This window comes from Rutidosis leptorrhynchoides, chromosome 2, assembly GCF_046630445.1.
Source record: "Rutidosis leptorrhynchoides isolate AG116_Rl617_1_P2 chromosome 2, CSIRO_AGI_Rlap_v1, whole genome shotgun sequence".
NCBI classification, from domain to species: domain Eukaryota; kingdom Viridiplantae; phylum Streptophyta; class Magnoliopsida; order Asterales; family Asteraceae; genus Rutidosis; species Rutidosis leptorrhynchoides.
Window position 1 is genome coordinate 346,907,666 of NC_092334.1, and position 17,177 is coordinate 346,924,842.

The following is a 17,177-nucleotide window of genomic DNA, read 5'->3' on the forward strand; positions in this document are numbered from 1 at the left end:
TCAGGTGGTCGGAACTACTGGAAACCACCGAGTCAACCGCAACCATCGATATAATTTTTCTTTATTTTATTTTTTTATGATTTTAGTGTAAGATATTATAATGGTAGTGAAAATGAGAATGAAAAATTGGGGAAGATCGGTGGAGAGGATAATAAGCTGTTAAAGGAGAGAATACGGAGTACTAAAGATAGGGTATGATGGATATGTGGATGAAACCATTTTACTTTATTTTTTTTTATTTACACCCCCATTTACGATGAAAATGACAAACTGAACCTCTAAGCTATAAACATTACCACTTTAAATTCTTTTTTTTTAGCTTCAATATGTGTTACACAAAACATTGAACCTACATAAAATTGTAAAGATTTATATTTCGAACTTCAATTAAATTAAATTGTTATATTATACTCTATATAAACTTTAGAGTATGTTAATATTACCGGTAACCGTTTTCTTTTTACGTATAATTAACTTATCGTTAACCGATCAAAATCATCCCGCAGCGAAATATGATATCGGGTTGGAAAACTAATTTTTTATCTCACGACCGAAACCACCTATTCGATTAATCGAGAGTAAAGGGGTAAGACAAAGTAGTAAAGTAATTGTTGACCTTCCAACTTTTTTTAATCAAAAAAATACTGCAATATTACGGAGTATAACTCCTTTCATTTTTCATATATTTTGCTCTCAAAAACATAATAAAAATAAATGTCTATAAATTTATAGTGGGGATAAATGAGTAAATAATCAACGCTAAATGCGTACAACAAATATTTTGTCAAAACACGTTATTGCAAAAACGTTATGACACAAATATTGAGAACCGCAGCTGTAGTGACCCAAACTTTTCCATGTTTATATATATTAATTGAGATTGATATTTACATGATTAAATGTTTCCAACATGTTAAGCAATCAAACTTGTTAAGACTTGATTAATTGAAATAGGTTTCATATAGACAATTGACCACCCAAGTTGACCGGTGATTCACGAACGTTAAAACTTGTAAAAACTATATGATGACATATATATGGTTATATATATAGTTAACATGATATTATGATAAGTAAACATATCATTAAGTATATTAACAATGAACTACATATGTAAAAACAAGACTACTAACTTAATGATTTTGAAACGAGACATATATGTATCGATTATCGTTGTAACGACATTTAATGTATATATATCATATTAAGAGATATTCGTACATCATAATATCATGATAATATAATAATTTAAAATCTCTTTTGATATTATAAACATTGGGTTAACAACATTTAACAAGATCGTTAACCTAAAGGTTTCAAAACAACATTTACATGTAACGACTAACGATGACTTAACGACTCAGTTAAAATGTATATACATGTAGTGTTTTAATATGTATTCATACACTTTTGAAAGACTTCAAGACACTTATCAAAATACTTCTACTTAACAAAAATGCTTACAATTACATCCTCGTTCAGTTTCATCAACAATTCTACTCGTATGCACCTGTATTCGTACTCGTACAATACACAGCTTTTAGATGTATGTACTATTGGTATATACACTCCAATGATCAGCTCTTAGCAACCCATGTGAGTCACCTAACACATGTGGGAACCATCATTTGGCAACTAGCATGAAATATCTCATAAAATTACAAAAATATGAGTAATCATTCATGACTTATTTACATGAAAACAAAATTACATATCCTTTATATCTAATCCATACACCAACGACCAAAAACACCTACAAACACTTTCATTCTTCAATTGTCTTCATCTAATTGATCTCTCTCAAGTTCTATCTTCAAGTTCTAAGTGTTCTTCATAAATTCCAAAAGTTCTAGTTTCATAAAATCAAGAATACTTTCAAGTTTGCTAGCTCACTTCCAATCTTGTAAGGTGATCATCCAACCTCAAGAAATCTTTGTTTCTTACAGTAGGTTATCATTCTAAACAAGGTAATAATCATATTCAAACTTTGGTTCAATTTCTATAACTATAACAATCTTATTTCAAGTGATGATCTTACTTGAACTTGTTTTCGTGTCATGATTCTGCTTCAAGAACTTCGAGCCATCCAAGGATCCATTGAAGCTAGATCCATTTTTCTCTTTTCCAGTAGGTTTATCCAAGGAACTTAAGGTAGTAATGATGTTCATAACATCATTCGATTCATACATATAAAGCTATCTTATTCGAAGGTTTAAACTTGTAATCACTAGAACATACTTTAGTTAATTCTAAACTTGTTCGCAAACAAAAGTTAATCCTTCTAACTTGACTTTTAAAATCAACTAAACACATGTTATATATCTATATGATATGCTAACTTAATGATTTAAAACCTGGAAACACGAAAAACACCGTAAAACCGGATTTACGCAGTCGTAGTAACACCGCGGGCTGTTTTGGGTTAGTTAATTAAAAACTATGATAAACTTTGATTTTAAAGTTGTTATTCTGAGAAAATGATTTTTATTATGAACATGAAACTATATCCAAAAATTATGATTAAACTCAAAGTGGAAGTATGTTTTCTAAAATGGTCATCTAGACGTCGTTCTTTCGACTGAAATGACTACCTTTACAAAAACGACTTGTAACTTATTTTTCCGACTATAAACCTATACTTTTCTGTTTAGATTCATAAAATAGAGTTCAATATAAAACCATAGCAATTTGATTCACTCAAAACGGATTTAAAATGAAGAAGTTATGGGTAAAACAAGATTGGATAATTTTTCTCATTTTAGCTACGTGAAAATTGGTAACAAATCTATTCCAACCATAACTTAATCAACTTGTATTGTATATTATGTAATCTTGAGATACCATAGACACGTATACAATGTTTCGACCTATCATGTCGACACATCTATATATATTTCGAAACAACCATAGACACTCTATATGTGAATGTTGGAGTTAGCTATACAGGATTGAGGTTGATTCCAAAATATATATAGTTTGAGTTGTGATCAATACTGAGATACGTATACACTGGGTCGTGGATTGATTCAAGATAATATTTATCGATTTATTTCTGTACATCTAACTGTGGACAACTAGTTGTAGGTTACTAACGAGGACAGCTGACTTAATAAACTTAAAACATCAAAATATATTAAAAGTGTTGTAAATATATTTTGAACATACTTTGATATATATGTATATATTGTTATAGGTTCGTGAATCAACCAGTGGCCAAGTCTTACTTCCCGACGAAGTAAAAATCTGTGAAAGTGAGTTATAGTCCCACTTTTAAAATCTAATATTTTTGGGATGAGAATACATGCAGGTTTTATAAATGATTTACAAAATAGACACAAGTACGTGAAACTACATTCTATGGTTGAATTATCGAAATCGAATATGCCCCTTTTTATTAAGTCTGGTAATCTAAGAATTAGGGAACAGACACCCTAATTGACGCGAATCCTAAAGATAGATCTATTGGGCCTAACAAACCCCATCCAAAGTACCGGATGCTTTAGTACTTCGAAATTTATATCATATCCGAAGGGTGTCCCGGAATGATGGGGATATTCTTATATATGCATCTTGTTAATGTCGGTTACCAGGTGTTCACCATATGAATGATTTTTATCTCTATGTATGGGATGTGTATTGAAATATGAAATCTTGTGGTATATTGTTACGATTTGATATATATAGGTTAAACCTATAACTCACCAACATTTTTGTTGACGTTTAAAGCATGTTTATTCTCAGGTGAATATTAAGAGCTTCCGCTGTTGCATACTAAAATAAGGACAAGATTTGGAGTCCATGTTTGTATGATATTGTGTAAAAACTGCATTCAAGAAACTGATTTCGATGTAACATATTTGTATTGTAAACCATTATGTAATGGTCGTGTGTAAACAGGATATTTTAGATTATCATTATTTGATAATCTACGTAAAGCTTTTTAAACCTTTATTTATGAAATAAAGGTTATGGTTTGTTTTAAAAATGAATGCAGTCTTTGAAAAACGTCTCATATAGAGGTCAAAACCTCGCAACGAAATCAATTAATATGGAACGTTTTTAATCAATAAGAACGGGACATTTCAGTTGGTATCAGAGCGTTGGTCTTAGAGAACCAGAAAAATTGCATTAGTGTGTCTTATCGAGTTTGTTAGGATGCATTAGTGAGTCTGGACTTCGACCGTGTTTTCTTTAAAAATGATTGCTTAACATTTTTGTTGGAAACTATATATTTTTAACATATGAATATTATGTGATATATTAATCTCTTAACGTGTTTGATATTATGTGATAGATATCTACCTCTAGAACAAGTCCCATTGACTCACCTAATAATAATGAAGAGTCAAATGTAAATTGGAATGATTTGTGGACTGATTCACAAGTTCCCGAAGAGGAACCGGAAGAAGAGTCGGAACCGGAAGAAGAATCGGAACCGGAAGAAGAATCGGAACCGGATGAAGAAATAGAACCGGTGGGGGAAATAATAAAACGGTTAAGTAAAAGAAAATCCTCAACCAACCGACCAAAGTTAATTATGGTCAATGGTGTTTCCGCCAAGGAAGCAAAATATTGGGAGGATTACCAATTCTCCGATGAATCGGATTCCGACGAGAATTCCGATGATGTTATAGAAATTACCCCAACTGAATTTAAAAAGGCAAAAGAAAATAATAAGGAAAAGGGCATAAAAATAGAGAAATCTAATTCCAACCCCGATGAACTTTATATGTATCGTCAACGCCCGAAGTCCTTAAGTTGTAACAATGACCCGGGAACCTCTAAACCACCAGGTTTTTCTAAACCAATGTGGACAATGACGGCTCGTATTAGGGGAACATCATATATCCCTAGAAACTTGGCAAAACGAACCAAAACCGAAGAAGAAGAAACGAGCGAGTCGGAATAAGATAGTTGTATTCGTGTGGTGTAATATATGTAATATAGTGTTCTTATGCTTTATGATATATGTAAAAATTGCTTGTATTAATAAGTATTTTTTTATGAAACTAACTCTTGTCTATTTTACAGTTTAAAAACACAAAATGGATAGACAACCCAATATTTTAAGAGACCTACCCGGAGACATGATTGATGAAATCTTGTCTAGAGTCGGCCAGAATTCTTCGGCACAACTATTTAAGGCGAGATCAGTTTGTAAGACATTCGAAGAACGTTCCAAGAATGTCTTGGTTTATAAGAGACTTTCGTTTGAAAGATGGGGGATATCACATTGGGAAACCCATAAGTTACGATGTGTTTACTTTGACGCATATATTGCGGGGAACCCAAATGCTATTTTACGCAACGGGTTAAGAAATTATTTTGACTCAATATATCCGAATATTGGACTTCGTGATTTAGAAAAAGCGGCTAACATGCAACATAAAGAAGCATGTTATGCTTACGGATTAGTAATGTTCGCTTCTCACCAAAGTGAGAACAAGAACAACGGGCTACAACTATTAAACAAAACGTTTCCACAAGTGACGGAGTCGGTAATTGGGGTAAGAAATGAGGTTTTTAGATTATTACGGGACTGTTGGACATTACGTAACCCTCGTCCCTTTGATGACGTTACAACACGCTGTCTTATCAACGGCCATAACGGTTATGTTGCACAAGACCAAGGATGGGAAGTAGTCCTAGTAAAACCAGAATGCATGACTTGTTTCTGGACGTATGAATTACGTGTCTTTATTACCTTTGCCGAACGACTTGTGTACTAGCTAGAATTGTCTTCACAACTATCTTGTATCAAAGTTATTGTGTGCTATATTTCATGCTTTATGTAAAATAAGCGATATTGTAAGTTTGTAAAATATTGTATAAAAGTTTGAACGCGAAATATTATTACAATCAGTTTTTCATATAGAATTGTAGTAGTTGAATTGTATATTAGCTACTAAGTATGAACTTAACGGGTAGGTACTACCCGAATTTAAACTTATAAAACGCTAATATGAAGAAAAAGCTTTTATAAATGAGTTCATATTATGCTACGAAATACTATTAACTACTCTTAATATTCTGTATGATTAACTTGTTCCATTTAACTATTTTGAAGGAAATGGCACCGACTACTCGACACACCGTGAATATGAATGAAGAGGAATTCCGTACTTTTCTAGCTTCAAACATAGCCGCAGTACAGGCTGCGTTACATACCAACAATAACCTTGGATCTAGCAATACAGGAAATCGTGTAGGATGCACCTACAAAGAATTCACTGCCTGCAAACCTTTGGAATTTGATGGAACCGGAGGACCGATCGGATTGAAACGGTGGACCGAGAAGGTTGAATCGGTGTTTGCCATAAGTAAGTGTACTGAAGAGGACAAAGTGAAGTACGCTACGCATACCTTCACAGGTTCTGCGTTAACATGGTGGAATACCTATCTAGAGCAAGTGGGACAAGATGATGCGTACGCACTACCGTGGTCAGCATTCAAGCACTTGATGAACGAGAAGTACCGTCCCAGAACCGAGGTCAATAAGCTCAAGACAGAACTTAGAGGGTTACGAACCCAAGGATTTGATATTACCACGTACGAAAGACGATTCACAGAATTGTGCCTATTGTGTCCGGGAGCATTCGAAGATGAGGAAGAGAAGATCGACGCGTTTGTGAAAGGATTACCGGAAAGAATCCAAGAAGATATAAGTTCACATGAGCCAGCCTCCATACAACAGGCATGTAGAATGGCTCACAAACTAGTGAACCAGATTGAAGAAAGAATTAAAGAACAGACTGCTGAAGAGGCCAATGTGAAGCAAGTCAAAAGAAAGTGGGAGGAAAACGGTGATAAGAATCACCAATACAACAACAACAGCAATTACAACAATAATCGCAACAATTATCCCAACAATCGCAACATCAATCGCAACTACAACAAACGGCCCAACAACAACAACAACAACAAGAACAACAGTAACTACAACAATCATCCCAATAACAATAATAACCGCAACAACAACAACAATCAGAAGCAGCTATGCCAAAGGTGTGAAAAGAATCACTCGGGGTTCTGCACCAAATTTTGCAACAAGTGTAAAAGAAATGGTCATAGCGCGGCGAAGTGTGAGGTCTACGGACCAGGGGTTAATAGAACGAAAGGAACAAATGGTGTCGGAACGAGTAATGGCGGAGCAAGTAGTGTCGGAGCAATTTATGCCAATGTAGTTTGTTATAAATGTGGAAAACCGGGCCATATTATTAGAAATTGCCCGAACCAGGAGAACACGAATGGACAAGGCCGTGGAAGAGTTTTCAATATTAATGCGGCAGAGGCACAGGAAGACCCGGAGCTTGTTACGGGTACGTTTCTTATTGACAATAAATCTGCTTACGTTTTATTTGATTCGGGTGCGGATAGAAGCTATATGAGTAGAGATTTTTGTGCTAAATTAAGTTGTCCATTGACGCCTTTGGATAGTAAATTTTTACTCGAATTAGCAAATGGTAAATTAATTTCAGCAGATAATATATGTCGGAATCGAGAAATTAAATTGGTTAGCGAAACATTTAAGATTGATTTGATACCAGTAGAGTTAGGGAGTTTTGATGTGATAATCGGTATGGACTGGTTGAAAGAAGTGAAAGCGGAGATCGTTTGTTACAAAAATGCAATTCGAATTATACGAGAAAAAGGAAAACCCTTAATGGTGTACGGAGAAAAGGGCAACACGAAGCTACATCTTATTAGTAATTTGAAGGCACAAAAACTAATAAGAAAAGGTTGCTATGCTGTTCTAGCACACGTCGAGAAAGTACAAACTGAAGAAAAGAGCATCAATGATGTTCCCGTCGCAAAAGAATTTCCTGATGTATTTCCGAAAGAATTACCGGGATTACCCCCACATCGATCCGTTGAATTTCAAATAGATCTTGTACCAGGAGCTGCACCAATAGCTCATGCTCCTTACAGACTCGCACCCAGCGAGATGAAAGAACTACAAAGCCAATTACAAGAACTTTTAGAGCGTGGTTTCATTCGACCAAGCACATCACCGTGGGGAGCTCCTGTTTTATTTGTCAAGAAGAAAGATGGTACATTCAGGTTGTGTATCGACTACCGAGAGTTGAACAAACTTACCATCAAGAACCGCTACCCACTACCGAGAATAGATGACTTATTTGATCAACTACAAGGCTCGTCTGTTTATTCAAAGATTGACTTACGTTCCGGGTATCATCAAATGCGGGTGAAAGAAGATGATATTCCAAAGACTGCTTTCAGAACACGTTACGGTCATTACGAGTTTATGGTCATGCCGTTTGGTTTAAATAATGCACCAGCTGTGTTCATGGACCTTATGAACCGAGTGTGTGGACCATACCTTGACAAGTTTGTCATTGTTTTCATTGATGACATACTTATTTACTCAAAGAATGACCAAGAACACGGTGAACATTTGAGAAAGGTGTTAGAAGTATTGAGGAAGGAAGAATTGTATGCTAAGTTTTCAAAGTGTGCATTTTGGTTGGAAGAAGTTCAATTCCTCGGTCACATAGTGAACAAAGAAGGTATTAAGGTGGATCCGGCAAAGATAGAAACTGTTGAAAAGTGGGAAACCCCGAAAACTCCGAAACACATACGCCAGTTTTTAGGACTAGCTGGTTACTACAGAAGGTTCATCCAAGACTTTTCCAGAATAGCAAAACCCTTGACTGCATTAACGCATAAAGGGAAGAAATTTGAATGGAATGATGAACAAGAGAAAGCGTTTCAGTTATTGAAGAAAAAGCTAACTACGGCACCTATATTGTCATTGCCTGAAGGGAATGATGATTTTGTGATTTATTGTGATGCATCAAAGCAAGGTCTCGGTTGTGTATTAATGCAACGAACGAAGGTGATTGCTTATGCGTCTAGACAATTGAAGATTCACGAACAAAATTATACGACGCATGATTTGGAATTAGGCGCGGTTGTTTTTGCATTAAAGACTTGGAGGCACTACTTATATGGGGTCAAAAGTATTATATATACCGACCACAAAAGTCTTCAACACATATTTAATCAGAAACAACTGAATATGAGGCAGCGTAGGTGGATTGAATTATTGAATGATTATGACTTTGAGATTCGTTACCACCCGGGGAAGGCAAATGTGGTAGCCGATGCCTTGAGCAGGAAGGACAGAGAACCCATTCGAGTAAAATCTATGAATATAATGATTTATAATAACATTACTACTCAAATAAAGGAGGCGCAACAAGGAGTTTTAAAAGAGGGAAATTTAAAGGATGAAATACCCAAAGGATCGGAGAAGCATCTTAATATTCGGGAAGACGGAACCCGGTATAGGGCTGAAAGGATTTGGGTACCAAAATTTGGAGATATGAGAGAAATGGTACTTAGAGAAGCTCATAAAACCAGATACTCAATACATCCTGGAACGGGGAAGATGTACAAGGATCTCAAGAAACATTTTTGGTGGCCGGGTATGAAAGCCGATGTTGCTAAATACGTAGGAGAATGTTTGACGTGTTCTAAGGTCAAAGCTGAGCATCAGAAACCATCAGGTCTACTTCAACAACCCGAAATCCCGGAATGGAAATGGGAAAACATTACCATGGATTTCATCACTAAATTGCCAAGGACTGCAAGTGGTTTTGATACTATTTGGGTAATAGTTGATCGTTTCACCAAATCAGCACACTTCCTACCAATAAGAGAAGATGACAAGATGGAGAAGTTAGCACGACTGTATTTGAAGGAAGTCGTCTCCAGACATGGAATACCAATCTCTATTATCTCTGATAGGGATGGCAGATTTATTTCAAGATTCTGGCAGACATTACAGCAAGCATTAGGAACTCGTCTAGACATGAGTACTGCCTATCATCCACAAACTGATGGGCAGAGCGAAAGGACGATACAAACACTTGAAGACATGCTACGAGCATGTGTTATTGATTTCGGAAACAGTTGGGATCGACATCTACCGTTAGCAGAATTTTCCTACAACAACAGCTACCATTCAAGCATTGAGATGGCGCCGTTTGAAGCACTTTATGGTAGAAAGTGCAGGTCTCCGATTTGTTGGAGTGAAGTGGGGGATAGACAGATTACGGGTCCGGAGATTATACAAGAAACTACCGAGAAGATCATCCAAATTCAACAACGGTTGAAAACCGCCCAAAGTCGACAAAAGAGCTACGCTGACATTAAAAGAAAAGATATAGAATTTGAAATTGGAGAGATGGTCATGCTTAAAGTTGCACCTTGGAAAGGCGTTGTTCGATTTGGTAAACGAGGGAAATTAAATCCAAGGTATATTGGACCATTCAAGATTATTGATCGTGTCGGACCAGTTGCTTACCGACTAGAGTTACCTCAACAACTCGCGGCTGTACATAACACTTTCCACGTCTCGAATTTAAAGAAATGTTTTGCTAAAGAAGATCTCACTATTCCATTAGATGAAATCCAAATCAACGAAAAACTTCAATTCATCGAAGAACCCGTAGAAATAATGGATCGTGAGGTTAAAAGACTTAAGCAAAACAAGATACCAATTGTTAAGGTTCGATGGAATGCTCGTAGAGGACCCGAGTTCACCTGGGAGCGTGAAGATCAGATGAAGAAGAAATACCCGCATCTATTTCCAGAAGATTCGTCAACACCTTCAACAACTTAAAATTTCGGGACGAAATTTATTTAACGGGTAGGTACTGTAGTGACCCAAACTTTTCCATGTTTATATATATTAATTGAGATTGATATTTACATGATTAAATGTTTCCAACATGTTAAGCAATCAAACTTGTTAAGACTTGATTAATTGAAATAGGTTTCATATAGACAATTGACCACCCAAGTTGACCGGTGATTCACGAACGTTAAAACTTGTAAAAACTATATGATGACATATATATGGTTATATATATAGTTAAAATGATATTATGATAAGTAAACATATCATTAAGTATATTAACAATGAACTACATATGTAAAAACAAGACTACTAACTTAATGATTTTGAAACGAGACATATATGTATCGATTATCGTTGTAACGACATTTAATGTATATATATCATATTAAGAGATATTCGTACATCATAATATCATGATAATATAATAATTTAAAATCTCTTTTGATATTATAAACATTGGGTTAACAACATTTAACAAGATCGTTAACCTAAAGGTTTCAAAACAACATTTACATGTAACGACTAACGATGACTTAACGACTCAGTTAAAATGTATATACATGTAGTGTTTTAATATGTATTCATACACTTTTGAAAGACTTCAAGACACTTATCAAAATACTTCTACTTAACAAAAATGCTTACAATTACATCCTCGTTCAGTTTCATCAACAATTCTACTCGTATGCACCTGTATTCGTACTCGTACAATACACAGCTTTTAGATGTATGTACTATTGGTATATACACTCCAATGATCAGCTCTTAGCAGCCCATGTGAGTCACCTAACACATGTGGGAACCATCATTTGGCAACTAGCATGAAATATCTCATAAAATTACAAAAATATGAGTAATCATTCATGACTTATTTACATGAAAACAAAATTACATATCCTTTATATCTAATCCATACACCAACGACCAAAAACACCTACAAACACTTTCATTCTTCAATTGTCTTCATCTAATTGATCTCTCTCAAGTTCTATCTTCAAGTTCTAAGTGTTCTTCATAAATTCCAAAAGTTCTAGTTTCATAAAATCAAGAATACTTTCAAGTTTGCTAGCTCACTTCCAATCTTGTAAGGTGATCATCCAACCTCAAGAAATCTTTGTTTCTTACAGTAGGTTATCATTCTAAACAAGGTAATAATCATATTCAAACTTTGGTTCAATTTCTATAACTATAACAATCTTATTTCAAGTGATGATCTTACTTGAACTTGTTTTCGTGTCATGATTCTGCTTCAAGAACTTCGAGCCATCCAAGGATCCATTGAAGCTAGATCCATTTTTCTCTTTTCCAGTAGGTTTATCCAAGGAACTTAAGGTAGTAATGATGTTCATAACATCATTCGATTCATACATATAAAGCTATCTTATTCGAAGGTTTAAACTTGTAATCACTAGAACATAGTTTAGTTAATTCTAAACTTGTTCGCAAACAAAAGTTAATCCTTCTAACTTGACTTTTAAAATCAACTAAACACATGTTATATATCTATATGATATGCTAACTTAATGATTTAAAACCTGGAAACACGAAAAACACCGTAAAACCGGATTTACGCAGTCGTAGTAACACCGCGGGCTGTTTTGGGTTAGTTAATTAAAAACTATGATAAACTTTGATTTTAAAGTTGTTATTCTGAGAAAATGATTTTTATTATGAACATGAAACTATATCCAAAAATTATGATTAAACTCAAAGTGGAAGTATGTTTTCTAAAATGGTCATCTAGACGTCGTTCTTTCGACTGAAATGACTACCTTTACAAAAACGACTTGTAACTTATTTTTCCGACTATAAACCTATACTTTTCTGTTTAGATTCATAAAATAGAGTTCAATATAAAACCATAGCAATTTGATTCACTCAAAACGGATTTAAAATGAAGAAGTTATGGGTAAAACAAGATTGGATAATTTTTCTCATTTTAGCTACGTGAAAATTGGTAACAAATCTATTCCAACCATAACTTAATCAACTTGTATTGTATATTATGTAATCTTGAGATACCATAGACACGTATACAATGTTTCGACCTATCATGTCGACACATCTATATATATTTCGGAACAACCATAGACACTCTATATGTGAATGTTGGAGTTAGCTATACAGGGTTGAGGTTGATTCCAAAATATATATAGTTTGAGTTGTGATCAATACTGAGATACGTATACACTGGGTCGTGGATTGATTCAAGATAATATTTATCGATTTATTTCTGTACATCTAACTGTGGACAACTAGTTGTAGGTTACTAACGAGGACAGCTGACTTAATAAACTTAAAACATCAAAATATATTAAAAGTGTTGTAAATATATTTTGAACATACTTTGATATATATGTATATATTGTTATAGGTTCGTGAATCAACCAGTGGCCAAGTCTTACTTCCCGACGAAGTAAAAATCTGTGAAAGTGAGTTATAGTCCCACTTTTAAAATCTAATATTTTTGGGATGAGAATACATGCAGGTTTTATAAATGATTTACAAAATAGACACAAGTACGTGAAACTACATTCTATGGTTGAATTATCGAAATCGAATATGCCCCTTTTATTAAGTCTGGTAATCTAAGAATTAGGGAACAGACACCCTAATTGACGCGAATCCTAAAGATAGATCTATTGGGCCTAACAAACCCCATCCAAAGTACCGGATGCTTTAGTACTTCGAAATTTATATCATATCCGAAGGGTGTCCCGGAATGATGGGGATATTCTTATATATGCATCTTGTTAATGTCGGTTACCAGGTGTTCACCATATGAATGATTTTTATCTCTATGTATGGGATGTGTATTGAAATATGAAATCTTGTGGTCTATTGTTACGATTTGATATATATAGGTTAAACCTATAACTCACCAACATTTTTGTTGACGTTTAAAGCATGTTTATTCTCAGGTGAATATTAAGAGCTTCCGCTGTTGCATACTAAAATAAGGACAAGATTTGGAGTCCATGTTTGTATGATATTGTGTAAAAACTGCATTCAAGAAACTGATTTCGATGTAACATATTTGTATTGTAAACCATTATGTAATGGTCGTGTGTAAACAGGATATTTTAGATTATCATTATTTGATAATCTACGTAAAGCTTTTTAAACCTTTATTTATGAAATAAAGGTTATGGTTTGTTTTAAAAATGAATGCAGTCTTTGAAAAACGTCTCATATAGAGGTCAAAACCTCGCAACGAAATCAATTAATATGGAACGTTTTTAATCAATAAGAACGGGACATTTCAGCAGCAACGCGCGGGCTTCCGAATCTAGTTTGTACTAATTACACCCACAAATGCATCTATAATAAAATAAAACACTTGAAGGCCAATGAATACTGCTGCAGGTCCTTATCTTCATGTATTCTTTGTTGCACTTTTGTAAGCGTAAACATGTAAATATTAGTGCCATTTCTCATTCTGTTTATATACATATCACTTTTGCAGCCACCATAAATGTACATCTAAAATAGACCGCCGCAACGTGCGGTCCGTCGTTTTTTTAGTTTCTATTCTACAAATAGATAAAGAAAAATAAATAAATAAATAACATGATAAAGTTCCTTCATATCCACAACTATTGCATATATGATAAAAATACGTATAAAAAAGTAATGAAAAAACTGTATAGTAAAAAATAATTAGATTTCTTAAACTTTATATTTTTATCTATGGATATTAATATGAGACCGATGGAGTATGACAATTTAACTACAACAAAAACTCCAAAAGGACATTACCTCAAACCGTCAACCTTTTCTATACAAATATTTCCCGTCAACCTCTCTCTATATAGACTTATCACAACCGGAAGCTTAACCTTCGCTAACACCGTTATAGGCCTCTGACATATTGTCGGAGGTCCGATTTTATGCCTCTCTTCATCCTTTCTCCCCTTTATTTTTTTCTCTCTGCTTGTTTGCTTTCTTTTTATGCTTTTCGGTGGCTGCATATCTCTCATTTCCAGTGAGTTGGGGTAGATTCGATGTCCTAGACCCCTCTTCGTCGCCATTCTCACGGTGGATTGGGTTTGGGTTGTTTGGTTCTTCTTTTCTTGACAGTTTGCATGCTTAGTCCAGGAACTAACCTCTCCAGAGTTGTTGTCTCGTTGGGGCTCGAATTTACAACTTTTCCTCGTTGGCACTTCACCATCCAGTTGGTGGTGTCTGCCCTCTATCTCGGGGTGGGTTGCTACCATTGTGTATTAGTGATTGGTGGTGATTCTCCGTCTTATCCTTGCCGACGGTGTAGCGGTTCACCGCCCAGTTGGTGGTGATTTATTAGCTTTATCTGTTCGGACCCCGTTGGTGGTCACGACAATCGGTCTCGAGTGAGGGAGGTGGTGTTGATAGTTGTCGTGGTTTTTGGTGGTGGATGCTTTTCTCAAAATGGCAGAGTTCGTGGTTTTTGATAGGGTCGTGGATGTTGGTCTCTAGATTTGTTACCATGGGTGCATTGGTGGTCTCTTGATTTCCTATCTCGTAATTCGGGTTGAACCAATCGATGATCTTTATGTTGGAGATATGGGTTTTAACCTTGGTTTTTTAACTAGTTGTGGCTTGGGTTCTTGTATATAGTAGCTTGGGGTGTTCTTGTGGCAATCAAGGTTTTTTTAGTGTTAAAGGAGTCCGTGAACACCAGCCTTCTCCCAACGTTATGTTTCTTCGTTAAAATGATTTGGTCTTGTAGGTTCTTCATGTGTCTTTAAATGTATCCTCAGTGTTGTTGGTTTGCATGCCTTGTATTTTTAATTCCATCCTATTCGTGGCTAGATTAGCTTGGTTTGCTTGTTAGTTGGTTTTCTCGTATGTTGCGGGTGTTGACTAGGATTATCTGTTGCACATTTTAATCGGTAGGGACCTTAAAACGTCGAAACGGAAAAAACGGAGTCGAGACGGATATTGACCAACACTGACTTTTTATATATATATATATATATTTCTAACATAAACATTTCAAAGATAAATTATTTCAAAGTAAACATAGATATTTTCCTTTAATTTAAAATATTTATGTTTGAAATTTATTTAAAAAGTCAACGTTGGTCAACATGCGTCTCGACCCCGTCTCAACACCGCCTCGGTCGTTTTTTACTGTCTCGGCCGTTGTTGACCGTCTCTTTGGCGTTGTTGACATTTTTTTAAGGATTGACCGTCTTTTCAACCGTTTCTAGTACACGTTGCAATGGTAGCAAGGTAAAACCATTGCGACGCCCGTTTCGATCGTTTTTTACAACACTGTTTAAAACTTTGATGTAATAATAATCTTATCGATTGCTCTTAGGGCACATGCTAGACAAACCCTATAAACTAATTTAGTTTCTTATTTTGTCAATTTACATAAGTTATACTCTCCATTCTAATTTTATTGTCACAATACAAAAATAGGTTAAAGCCATAAATAGGTCATATACTTTCATTTTTATCTCAATGCAGGCTATATACCCCAAAAAATACCAATGTAGGTTATATACTCTTAAAAGTTGTATCGATGTACACAAATTTAATAAGTTACCTGTTGAACCGGTAAAGTTAATTATTTAATATTTTTTTTTTTGCATTTTATATGGCTACAAATAGGTCATATACTTTCAGTTTTGTTTCGATGTAGGCTATATACTTTCAGTTTTGTTTCGATGTAGGCTATATATTTTCAGTTTTGTTCCGATGTATCAATAACGTCATTCTCCACGTAAAATGCCACGTCACTGTTTAGTTGTTTATCCGGTTAATAAGTTTTGTCCGTTCATATTAGTACACTTTATAAAAGTATATAGCATATATTGGTATTTTTTAGGGTATATAGCTTAAATTGGAACAGAAATGAAAGTATATGACCTATTTATGATTTTTACCTTAGAAAAATATGCCAAATATGCAGTTTAAGTTATATGATTATGTCACTATTATATTTTTTTGTTAACTTTATGATTGTGTTTCTTATTTCTAATCTATTTATACATTTTACATGCATACATTAGGAGTATAAAGGACTTTTACATTATTATTATTATTATTATTATTATTATCTATTTATATATATAAACAATTAATTTACTAAAATTATGGGTCATGGACGCCCAACATGTTTGTATCTTACAATTGGGACAGAGTTACCAGAAAACAATGTCAAAGTGTATGTGAGCACAATCAACAACTTACTAATTTAGAAATTAGTTTTTAAACATGGATTTATATTTTACGATTTATTTATTTATACATTAAACGAAAGATGGTACTTAAATATAAAATTGTGTTTTTTATTATACTTATAATTATAATTATAATTAAAAGTGATTATTATATAAGCTACACAATCAAATTTCGACTTTATTTTTAAGTCAACAGTAAGCGTCGATTTATTGGCGTCTTAATTGCCGTTTAGAGTCTAAATTGAATCCAGACAAGATTTAAAACCCATGAAAATTTGATTCTACCATTTTCATGGCGTCTCAATTTTATTTTACTATTTAAAAAAAAAACAATTTCCTAT